Source organism: Triticum aestivum, chromosome 7D (assembly GCF_018294505.1).
Source record: "Triticum aestivum cultivar Chinese Spring chromosome 7D, IWGSC CS RefSeq v2.1, whole genome shotgun sequence".
NCBI classification, from domain to species: domain Eukaryota; kingdom Viridiplantae; phylum Streptophyta; class Magnoliopsida; order Poales; family Poaceae; genus Triticum; species Triticum aestivum.
The window spans coordinates 607899208-607910636 of record NC_057814.1 but is presented as its reverse complement, the minus strand read 5'-3'; positions in this window follow the sequence as shown (position 1 = coordinate 607910636).

Below are 11429 nucleotides of genomic sequence, written 5' to 3'. Positions count from 1 at the left end.
TTTGAAATACGTTAGTGCTTCCTTGGGGGTGGGGGTGGGGGGGCAACACGGCGGGCACGATGATTTGTGGAAAAAAAAAGAAGACTGCTCTACAAAGCTTTCTTTCAGCATTGAATTTTGCCCCCTCTCTCTCTCCACTAGTAGAAAAAGGGCCTATTGTCCCGGTTCGTGAGGGTCTTCTGTCCCGGTTTGTGAACCGGGACTAAAAGGTCGTTACTAATGCCCTTGGCCTTTAGTTCCAGTTCTTACATGAACCGGGACAAAAGGTCCTCTACGTGGCCGATGCGGCCAGCCCAGGACGGGGGGCCTTTGGTCCCGGTTGGTGACACCAACCGGGACCAATAGGCATCCACGCGTCAGCATCTGGCTAGAGCTGAGGGTTTTTTTGAAAGGGGTTGATTTAGGGGTTTTGGGGGTTAATTTAGGTTGTTATTAGGTAGCTATTAGAGAGAAGTGTCCCCTCTTATATCTCCGTGCTTGGTTTACCAACGCTACGTACTGCTATGCCTAAACATGGCTTAGATTGAAGTGAAGGCAACATGTGGTGCATGTCGAAAGTAATACTAATCCTAACTTGATCAAGTTTGGATTGTACTACTTTCGACATGCACCACATGCATGTTGCCTTCACTTCAATCCAATCCATGTTCATTTCACCCGCTGATATATAATAACTCTTCATGCGCGCATCATGCATCATCATATATAATAACAAGTCATACTAATCATCATCATACAACTTCTACTCGTTATTAATAACAAGTCATACGATCATCATCCTCATAGTCATCGAACCAACCCTACTTAATTGTTCTTAGCACATGATCATCAGTATTAGGTAGGACCGAAATACCCTCTTTAAGGTAAAATAGCATAAAACAATATAGACCCTGACTCTCCATTATGGAGAATGGAGATCATCCTGTCTCCAATTCTTGCGCTTCGCTTCCTTTTGCTTCCAAGAACCTCCTTGCGACTGTCCATACATTTTTTCCATTCTTTGATTTGCATGTCTCCACTTCTTTTAGAAATCCGGTATGGACAGTTGAGATTCGTAGGATGACCTAGTTGTATGTTCAAAACATCAAGCCTACCATTCTGATACATCAAATGAGGCACACAATCCTCTGGGATTATCTGTTGAAAAACATAGTAATAACTTCATAGTTAGCAATGATGTACTAGTTTTAGAAGTATGCAAAATATGCACGGATGTCGTAATAGTAAGAAATCTTACCAGGGTATCTCCATAGTAGTTACCGTAGTTCAACAGGTGCACTAGTGGCACGTATTGACCATAATGTGGAGGAGTTTTACAATAGATATTGTAATTCTCAAGATCAGTACAAAATCCGACCAGATGAGTTTTCTCCTTATAAGTTAACTCAGAGCCATCGGTGTAGTAGGTTCTGTCTACCATGTTTCGCACATTGTTTGAACAATCAAAATAAAATGTCAATGAAAATAAGCTGTCAACTATTTTGAAATGAACAATATAAATTAGCTAATAACTATGTTTGAGAAACTCACATAGCGGTAGAATTGGAGGCGTATCAACAAGGACCCAAATGTCCATATTGTCTTGCTCGATGTCAGGATCACCAAGATCCATGGTGACAAGCATACCCTCATCAAAACCATACATCTTGCAAAATGCTTCCCAATTTTTGCAACCAAAATGGGTTACGCTCTCAGAATTATACAGATTTATTTCAAAATCTATATCATGATGGGTCCTTAGGTGAATTTTCTTTGTTTCCATACTTTCATGGTCTTCAAAACCCATCCTCTCCAAGACGTAGCTGTTGGGGAACGTAGCAGAAATTCAAAATTTTCCTACGTGTCACCAAGATCAATCTAGGAGATGCTAGCAACGAGAGGGGAGGAGTGCATCTACATACCCTTGTAGATCGCGAGCGGAAGCGTTCAAGAGAACGGGGTTGATGGAGTCGTACTCGTCGTGATCCAAATCACCGATGATCCTAGCGCCGAACGGACAGCACCTCCGCGTTCAACACACGTACGGAGCGTGGACGTCTCCTCCTTCTTGATCCAGCAAGGGGGGAGGAGAAGTTGATGGAGATCCAGCAGCACGACGGCGTGGTGGTGGAAGTAGCGGGATCCCGGCAGGGCTTCGCCAAGCGCAAGCGGGGAGGAAGAGGTGTCACGGGAGGGAGGGAGGCGCCAGGGCTTGGGGTGCTGCTCCGATGCGCCTGTTGGGGAACGTAGTAATTTCAAAAAAATTCCTACGCACACGCAAGATCATGGTGATGCATAGCAACGAGAGGGGAGAGTGTTGTCCACGTACCCTCGTAAACCGACAACGGAAGCGTTATCACAACGCGTTTGATGTAGTCGTACGTCTTCACGATCCGACCGGTCAAGTACCGAACGCACGGCACCTCCGAGTTCTACACACGTTCAGCTCGATGACGTCCCTCGAACTCCGATCCAGCCGAGTGTTGAGGGAGAGTTTCGTCAGCACGACGGCGTGGTGACGATGATGATGTTCCACCGACGCAGGGCTTCGCCTAAGCTCCGCAACGGTATTATCGAGGTGTAATATGGTGGAGGGGGGCACCGCACACGGCTAAGAGATCTCAAAGATCAATTGTTGTGTCTATGGGGTGCCCCCTGCCCCCGTATATAAAGAATGGAGGAGGGGAGGCCGGCCAGCCCCTGGGGCGCGCCAGAAGGTTGGAGTCCTACTAGGACTCCCTAGTCCTAGTAGGATTCCTCCTCCCACATGGAATAGGAAAAGGGGAAGGGAAAAAGAGAAGGAAGGAAGGAGGCGCCCCCCTTCCCTAGTCCAATTTGGACCAGACCAAGGGGAGGGGCGCAGCCACCTTTTGAGGCCTTCCTCTCCTTTCCCGTATGGCCCATTAAGGCCCAATACGAATTCCCGTAACTCTCCGGTACTTCAAAAAATACCCGAATCACTCGGAACCTTTCCGAAGTCCGAATATAGTCGTCCAATATATCGATCTTTACGTCTCGACCATTTCGAGACTCCTCGTCATGTCCCCGATCTCATCCGGGACTCCGAACTCCTTCGGTACATCAACATACATAAACTCATAATAAAACTGTCATCGTAACTTTAAGCGTGCGGACCCTACGGGTTCGAGAACTATGTAGACATGACCGAGACACGTCTCCGGTCAATAACCAATAGCGGGACCTGGATGCCCATATTGGCTCCCACATATTCTACGAAGATCTTTATCGGTCAGACCGCATAACAACATACGTTGTTCCCTTTGTCACCGGTATGTTACTTGCCCGAGATTTGATCGTCGGTATCTCGATACCTAGTTCAATCTCGTTACCGGCAAGTCTCTTTACTCGTTCCGTAACACATCATCCCGCAACTAACTCATTAGTCACAATGCTTGCAAGGCTTATAGTGATGTGCATTACCGAGTGGGCCCAGAGATACCTCTCCGACAATCGGAGTGACAAATCCTAATCTCGAAATACGCCAACCCAACAAGTACCTTTGGAGACACCTGTAGAGCACCTTTATAATCACCCATTTACGTTGTGACGTTTGGTAGCACACAAAGTGTTCCTCCGGTAAACGGGAGTTGCATAATCTCATAGTCAGAGGAACATGTATAAGTCATGAAGAAAGCAATAGCAACATACTAAACGATCGGGTGCTAAGCTAACGGAATGGGTCAAGTCAATCACGTCATTCTCCTAATGAGGTGATCTCGTTAATCAAATGACAACTCATGTCTATGGCTAGGAAACATAACCATCTTTGATTAACGAGCTAGTCAAGTAGAGGCATACTAGTGACACTCTGTTTGTCTATGTATTCACACATGTATTATGTTTCCGGTTAATACAATTCTAGCATGAATAATAAACATTTATCATGATATAAGGAAATAAATAATACTTTATTATTGCCTCTAGGGCATATTTCCTTCAGTCTCCCACTTGCACTAGAGTCAATAATCTAGTTCACATCGCCATGTGATTTAACATCAATAATTCACATCACCATGTGATTAACACCCATAGTTCACATCTCTATGTGACCAACACTCAAAGGGTTTACTAGAGTCAATAATCTAGTTCACATCGCTATGTGATTAACACCCAAAGAGTACTAAGGTGTGATCATGTTTTGATTGTGAGATAATTTTAGTCAACGGGTCTGTCACATTCAGATCCGTAAGTATTTTGCAAATTTCTATGTCTACAATGCTCTGCACGGAGCTACTCTAGCTAATTGCTCCCACTTTCAATATGTATCTAGACCGAGACTTAGAGTCATCTAGATTTAGTGTCAAAACTTGCATCGACGTAACCCTTTACGACGAGCCTTTTGTCACTTCCATAATCGGGAAACATATCCTTATTCCAGTAAGGATAATTTTGACCGTTGTCCAGTGATCTACTCCTAGATCACTATTGTACTCCCTTGCCTAAATCAGTGTAGGGTATACAATAGATCTGGTACACAGCATGGCATACTTTATAGAACCTATGGCCAAGGCATAGGGAATGACTTTCATTCTCTTTCTATCTTCTGCCGTGGTCGGGCTTTGAGTCTTACTCAATTTCACACCTTGTAACACAGGCAAGAACTCTTTCTTTGACTGTTCTATTTTGAACTACTTCAAAATCTTGTTAATGTATGTACTCATTGAAAAAACTTATCAAGCGTCTTGATCTATCTCTATAGATCTTGATGCTCAATATGTAAGCAGCTTCACCGAGGTCTTTCTTTGAAAAACTCCTTTCAAACACTCCTTTATGCTTTGCAGAATAATTCTACATTATTTCCGATCAACAATATGTCATTCACATATACTTATCAGAAATGCTGTAGTGCTCCCACTCACTTTCTTGTAAATACAGGCTTCACCACAAGTCTGTATAAAACTATATCCTTTGATCAACTTATCAAAGTGTATATTCCAACTCCGAGATGCTTGCACCAGTCCATAGATGGATCGCTGGAGCTTGCATATTTTGTTAGCACCTTTAGGATTGACAAAACCTCCTGGTTGCATCATATACAACTCTTCTTTAATAAATCCATTAAGGAATGCAGTTTTGTTTATCCATTTGCCATATTTCATAAAATGCGGCAATTGCTAACATGATTTAGACAGACTGTGAGAAACTCTCATCGTAGTCAACATCTTGAACTTGTCGAAAACCTTTTTGCGACAATTCTAGCTTTGTAGATAGTGATACTACTATCAGCGTCCGTCTTCCTCTTGATGATCCATTTATTCTCAATTGCTTGCCGATCATCGGGCAAGTCAACCAAAGTCCACACTTTGTTCTCATACATGGATCTCATCTCAGATTTCATGGCCTCAAGCCATTTTGCGGAATCTGGGCTCACCATCGCTTCTTCATAGTTCGTAGGTTTGTCATGGTCTAGTAACATAACCTCCAGAACAGGATTACCGTACCACTCTGGTGCGGATCTTACTCTGGTTTACCTACGAGGTTTGGTAGTAACTTGATCTGAAGTTACATGATCATCATCATTAACTTACTCACTAATTGGTGTAGAAGTCACAGGAACAGATTTCTGTGATCCAATAAGGGAGCAGGTACAGTTACCTCATCAAGTTCTACTTTCCTCCCACTCACATTTTTCGAGAGAAACTCCTTCTCTAGAAAGGATCCATACTTAGCAACGAATGTCTTGCCTTCGGATCTGTGATAGAAGGTGTACCCAACTGTCTCCTTTGGGTATCCTATGAAGACACATTTCTCCGATTTGGGTTTGAGCTTATCAGGATGAAACTTTTTCACATAAGCATCGCAACCCCAAAATTTTAAGAAACGACAACTTTGGTTTCTTGCCAAACCACAGTTCATAAGGCGTCGTCTCAACGGATTTTGATGGTGCCCTATTTAACGTGAATGCAGCTGTCTCTAATGCATAACCCCCAAAACGATTAGTGGTAAATTGGTAAGAGACATCATAGATTGCACTATATCCAATAAAGTACGGTTATGACGTTCGGACACACCATTATGCTGTGGTGTTCCAGGTGGCATGAATTTGTGAAACTATTCCACATTGTTTTAACTGAAGGCCAAACTCGTAACTTAAATACTCTTCTCCACGATCAGATCGTAGAAACTTTATTTTCTTGTTACGATGATTTTCTGCTTCACTCTGAAATTATATGAACTTTTCAAATGTTTCAGACTCTTGTTTCATTAAGTAGATATACCCATATCTGCTCAAATCATCTGTGAAGGTCAGAAAATAATGATACCTGCTACGAGCCTCAATATTCATCGGACCACATACATCTGTATGTATGATTTCCAACAAATCTGTTGCTCTCTCCATAGTTCCGGAGAACGGCGTTTTAGTCATCTTGCCCATGAGGCACGGTTCGCAAGCATCAAGTGATTCATAATCAAGTGATTCCAAAATCATCAGTATGGAGTTTCTTCATGCGCTTTACACCAATATGACCTAAACGGCAGTGCCACAAATAAGTTGCACTATCATTATTAACTTTGCATCTTTTGGCTTCAATATTATGAATATGTGTATCACTACGATCGAGATCCAACAAACCATTTTCGTTGGTGTGTATGACCATAGAAGGTTTTATTCATGTAAACAGAACAACAATTGTTCTCTAATTTAAATGAATAACCGTATTGCAATAAACATGATCAAATCATATTCATGCTCAACGCAAACACCAAATAACACTTATTTAGTTTCAACACTAATCCCGAAAGTACAGGGAGTGTGCGATGATGATCATATCAATCTTGGAACTACTTCCAACACACATCGTTACCTCGCCTTTTACTAGTCTCTGTTTATTCTGCAACTCCCGTTTTCGAGTTACTACTCTTTAGCAACTGAACCAGTATCAATTACCGAGGGGTTGCTATAAACACTAGTAAAGTACACATCAATAATCTGTATATCAAATATACCTTTGTTCACTTTTACTAGTCTCTGTTTATTCTGCAACTCCCGTTTCGAGTTACTACTCTTAGCAACTGAACCAGTATCAATTACCGAGGGGTTGCTATAAACACTAGTAAAGTACACATCAATAATCTGTATATCAAATATACCTTTGTTCACTTTGCCATCCTTCTTATCCACCAAATAGTTGGGGTAGTTCCGCTTCTAGTGACCAGTCCCTTTGCAGTAGAAGCACTTAGTCTCAGGCTTAGGACCAGACTTAGGCTTCTTCACTTGAGCAGCAACTTGCTTGCCGTTCTTCTTGAAGTTCCCCTTCTTCCCTTTGCCCTTTTCTTGAAACTAGTGGTCTCGTCAACCATCAACACTTGATGTTTTTCTTGATTTCTACCTTCGTCGATTTCAGCATCACGAAGAGCTCGGGAATTACTTTCGTCATCCCTTGCATACTATAGTTCATCACGACGTTCTACTAACTTGGTGATGGTGACTAGAGAATTCTGTCAATCACTATTTTATCTGGAAGATTAACTCCCACTTGATTCAAGCGATTGTAGTACCCAGACAATCTGAGCACATGCTCACTAGTTGAGCGATTCTCCTCCATCTTTTAGCTATAGAACTTGTTGGAGACTTCATATCTCTCAACTCGGGTATTTGCTTGAAATATTAACTTCAACTCCTGGAACATCTCATATGGTCCATGACGTTCAAAACGTCTTTGAAGTCCCGATTCTAAGCCGTTAAGCATGGTGCACTAAACTATCAAGTAGTCATCATATTGAGCTAGCCAAACGTTCATAACGTCTGCATCTGCTCCTGCAATAGGTCTGTCACCTAGCGGTGCATCAAGGACATAATTTTTCTGTGCAGCAATGAGGATAATCCTCAGATCACGGATCCAATCCGCATCTTTGCTACTAACATCTTTCAACATAATTTTCTCTAGGAACATATCAAAAATAAAACAGGGAAGCAACAACGCGAGCTATTGATCTACAACATAATTTGCAAAATACTATCAGGACTAAGTTCATGATAAATTTAAGTTCAATTAATCATATTACTTAAGAACTCCCACTTAGATAGATATCCCTCTCATCATCTAAGTGATTACGTGATCCAAAGCAACTAAACCATGTCCGATTAACACGTGAGATGGAGTAGTTTCAATGGTGAACATCACTATGTTGATCATATCTACTATATGATTCACGCTCGACCTTTCGGTCTCTGTGTTCCGAGGCCATATCTGTATATGCTAGGCTCGTCAAGTTTAACCTGAGTATTCCGCGTGTGCAACTGTTTTGCACCCGTTGTATTTGAACGTAGAGCCTATCACACCCGATTAACACGTGGTGTCTCAGCACGAAGAACTTTTGCAACGGTGCATACTCAGGGAGAACACTTTTATCTTGAAATTTTAGTGAGAGATCATCTTATAATGCTACCGTCAATCAAAGCAAGATAAGATGCATAAAGGATTAACATCACATGCAATCAATATAAGTGATATGATATGGCCATCATCATCTTGTGCTTGTGATCTCCATCTCCGAAGCACCGTGCTCGTGATCTCCATCTCCGAAGCACCGTCATGATCACCATCGTCACCGGCGCGACACCTTGATCTCCATCGTAGTATCGTTGTCGTCTCGCCAACTTATTGCTTTTACGACTATCGCTACCGCTTAGTGATAAAGTAAAACTATTACATGGCGATTGCATCTCATACAATAAAGCGACAACCATATGGCTCCTGCCAGTTGCCGATAACTCGGTTACAAAACATGATCATCTCATACAACACATTATATCACATCATGTCTTGACCATATCACATCACAACATGCCCTGCAAAAACAAGTTAGACGTCCTCTACTTTGTTGTTGCAAGTTTTACGTGGCTGCTACGGGCTTAGCAAGAACCGTTCTTACCTACGCATCAAAACCACAACGATAGTTTGTCAAGTTGGTGCTGTTTTAACCTTCGCAAGGACCGGGCGTAGCCATAGTCGGTTCAACTAAAGTGAGAGAGACAGACACCCGCCAGTCACCTTTAAGCAACGAGTGCTTCGAACGGTGAAACCAGTCTCGCGTAAGCGTACGCGTAATGTCGGTCCGGGCCGCTTCATCTCACAATACCGCTGAACCAAAGTATGACATGCTGGTAAGCAGTATGACTTATATCGCCCACAACTCACTTGTGTTCTACTCGTGCATAGCATCAACGCATAAAAACAGGCTCGGATGCCACTGTTGGGGAACGTAGTAATTTTAAAAAATTTCCTACGCACACGCAAGATCATGGTGATGCATAGCAACAAGAGGGGAGAGTGTTGTCCACGTACCCTCGTAGACCGACAACGGAAGCGTTATGACAACGCGGTTGATGTAGTCGTACGTCTTCACGATCCGACCGATCAAGTACCGAACGCACGGCACCTCCGAGTTCTACACACGTTCAGCTCGATGACGTCCCTCGAACTCCGATCCAGCCGAGTGTTGAGGGAGAGTTTCGTCAGCACGACGGCGTGGTGACGATGATGATGTTCCACCGACGCAGGGCTTCGCCTAAGCTCCGCAACGGTATTATCGAGGTGTAATATGGTGGAGGGGGGCACCGCACACGGCTAAGAGATCTCAAGGATCAATTGTTGTGTCTATGGGGTGCCCCCTGCCCCCGTATATAAAGGATGGAGGAGGGGAGGCCGGCCAGCCCCTGGGGCGCGCCAGAAGGTTGGAGTCCTACTAGGACTCCCTAGTCCTAGTAGGATTCCTCCTCCCACATGGAATAGGAAAAGGGGAAGGGAAAAAGAGAAGGAAGGAAGGAGGCGCCCCCCTTCCCTAGTCCAATTTGGACCAGACCAAGGGGAGGGGCGCAGCCACCTTTTGAGGCCTTCCTCTCCTGTCCCGTATGGCCCATTAAGGCCCAATACGAATTCCCGTAACTCTCCGGTACTTCGAAAAATACCCGAATCACTCGGAACCTTTCCGAAGTCCGAATATAGTCGTCCAATATATCGATCTTTACGTCTCGACCATTTCGAGACTCCTCGTCATGTCCCCGATCTCATCCGGGACTCCGAACTCCTTCGGTACATCAACATACATAAACTCATAATAAAACTGTCATCGTAACTTTAAGCGTGCGGACCCTACGGGTTCGAGAACTATGTAGACATGACCGAGACACGTCTCCGGTCAATAACCAATAGCGGGACCTGGATGCCCATATTGGCTCCCACATATTCTACGAAGATCTTTATCGGTTAGACCGCATAACAACATACGTTGTTCCCTTTGTCACCGGTATGTTACTTGCCCGAGATTTGATCGTCGGTATCTCGATACCTAGTTCAATCTCGTTACCGGCAAGTCTCTTTACTCGTTCCGTAACACATCATCCCGCAACTAACTCATTAGTCACAATGCTTGCAAGGCTTATAGTGATGTGCATTACCGAGTGGGCCCAGAGATACCTCTCCGACAATCGGAGTGACAAATCCTAATCTCGAAATACGCCAACCCAACAAGTACCTTTGGAGACACCTGTAGAGCACCTTTATAATCACCCATTTACGTTGTGACGTTTGGTAGCACACAAAGTGTTCCTCCGGTAAACGGGAGTTGCATAATCTCATAGTCAGAGGAACATGTATAAGTCATGAAGAAAGCAATAGCAACATACTAAACGATCAGGTGCTAAGCTAACGGAATGGGTCAAGTCAATCACGTCATTCTCCTAATGCGGTGATCTCGTTAATCAAATGACAACTCATGTCTATGGCTAGGAAACATAACCATCTTTGATTAACGAGCTAGTCAAGTAGAGGCATACTAGTGACACTCTGTTTGTCTATGTATTCACACATGTATTATGTTTCCGGTTAATACAATTCTAGCATGAATAATAAGCATTTATCATGATATAAGGAAATAAATAATACTTTATTATTGCCTCTAGGGCATATTTCCTTCAGCGCCTCCCCACTATATATAGGGGTGGAGGGGGCTGGTTTCTTGCCCTCCAAGTCTATTGGGGCGTTGGCAAAGGTGGGGGAAAGAAATCCCATCATTTCCCTTCCCCACCGATTGTTATCCCCCCTTTTTAGGGATCTTGATCTTATCCCTTCGGGATATGATCTTATTTCTTCTAAGGTGGGATCTTGGTGCGCCTTGACCAGGGGTGTGGGGCCTTGCCCCCACTACCCACGTTCATGTGGGTCCCCCCATGCAGGTGGGCCCCACTTCGGAACCTTCTAGAACCTTCCCGGTACAATACCGAAAAATCCCGAACATTTTCCGGTGGCCAAAATAGGACTTCCCATATATAAATCTTTACCTCCGGACCATTCCGGAACTCCTCGTGACGTCCGGGATCTCATCCGGGACTCCTAACAACTTTCGGTTAACCGCATACTAATATCTCTACAACTCTAGCGTCACCGAACCTTAAGTGTGTAGACCCTACGGGTTCGGGAGACATG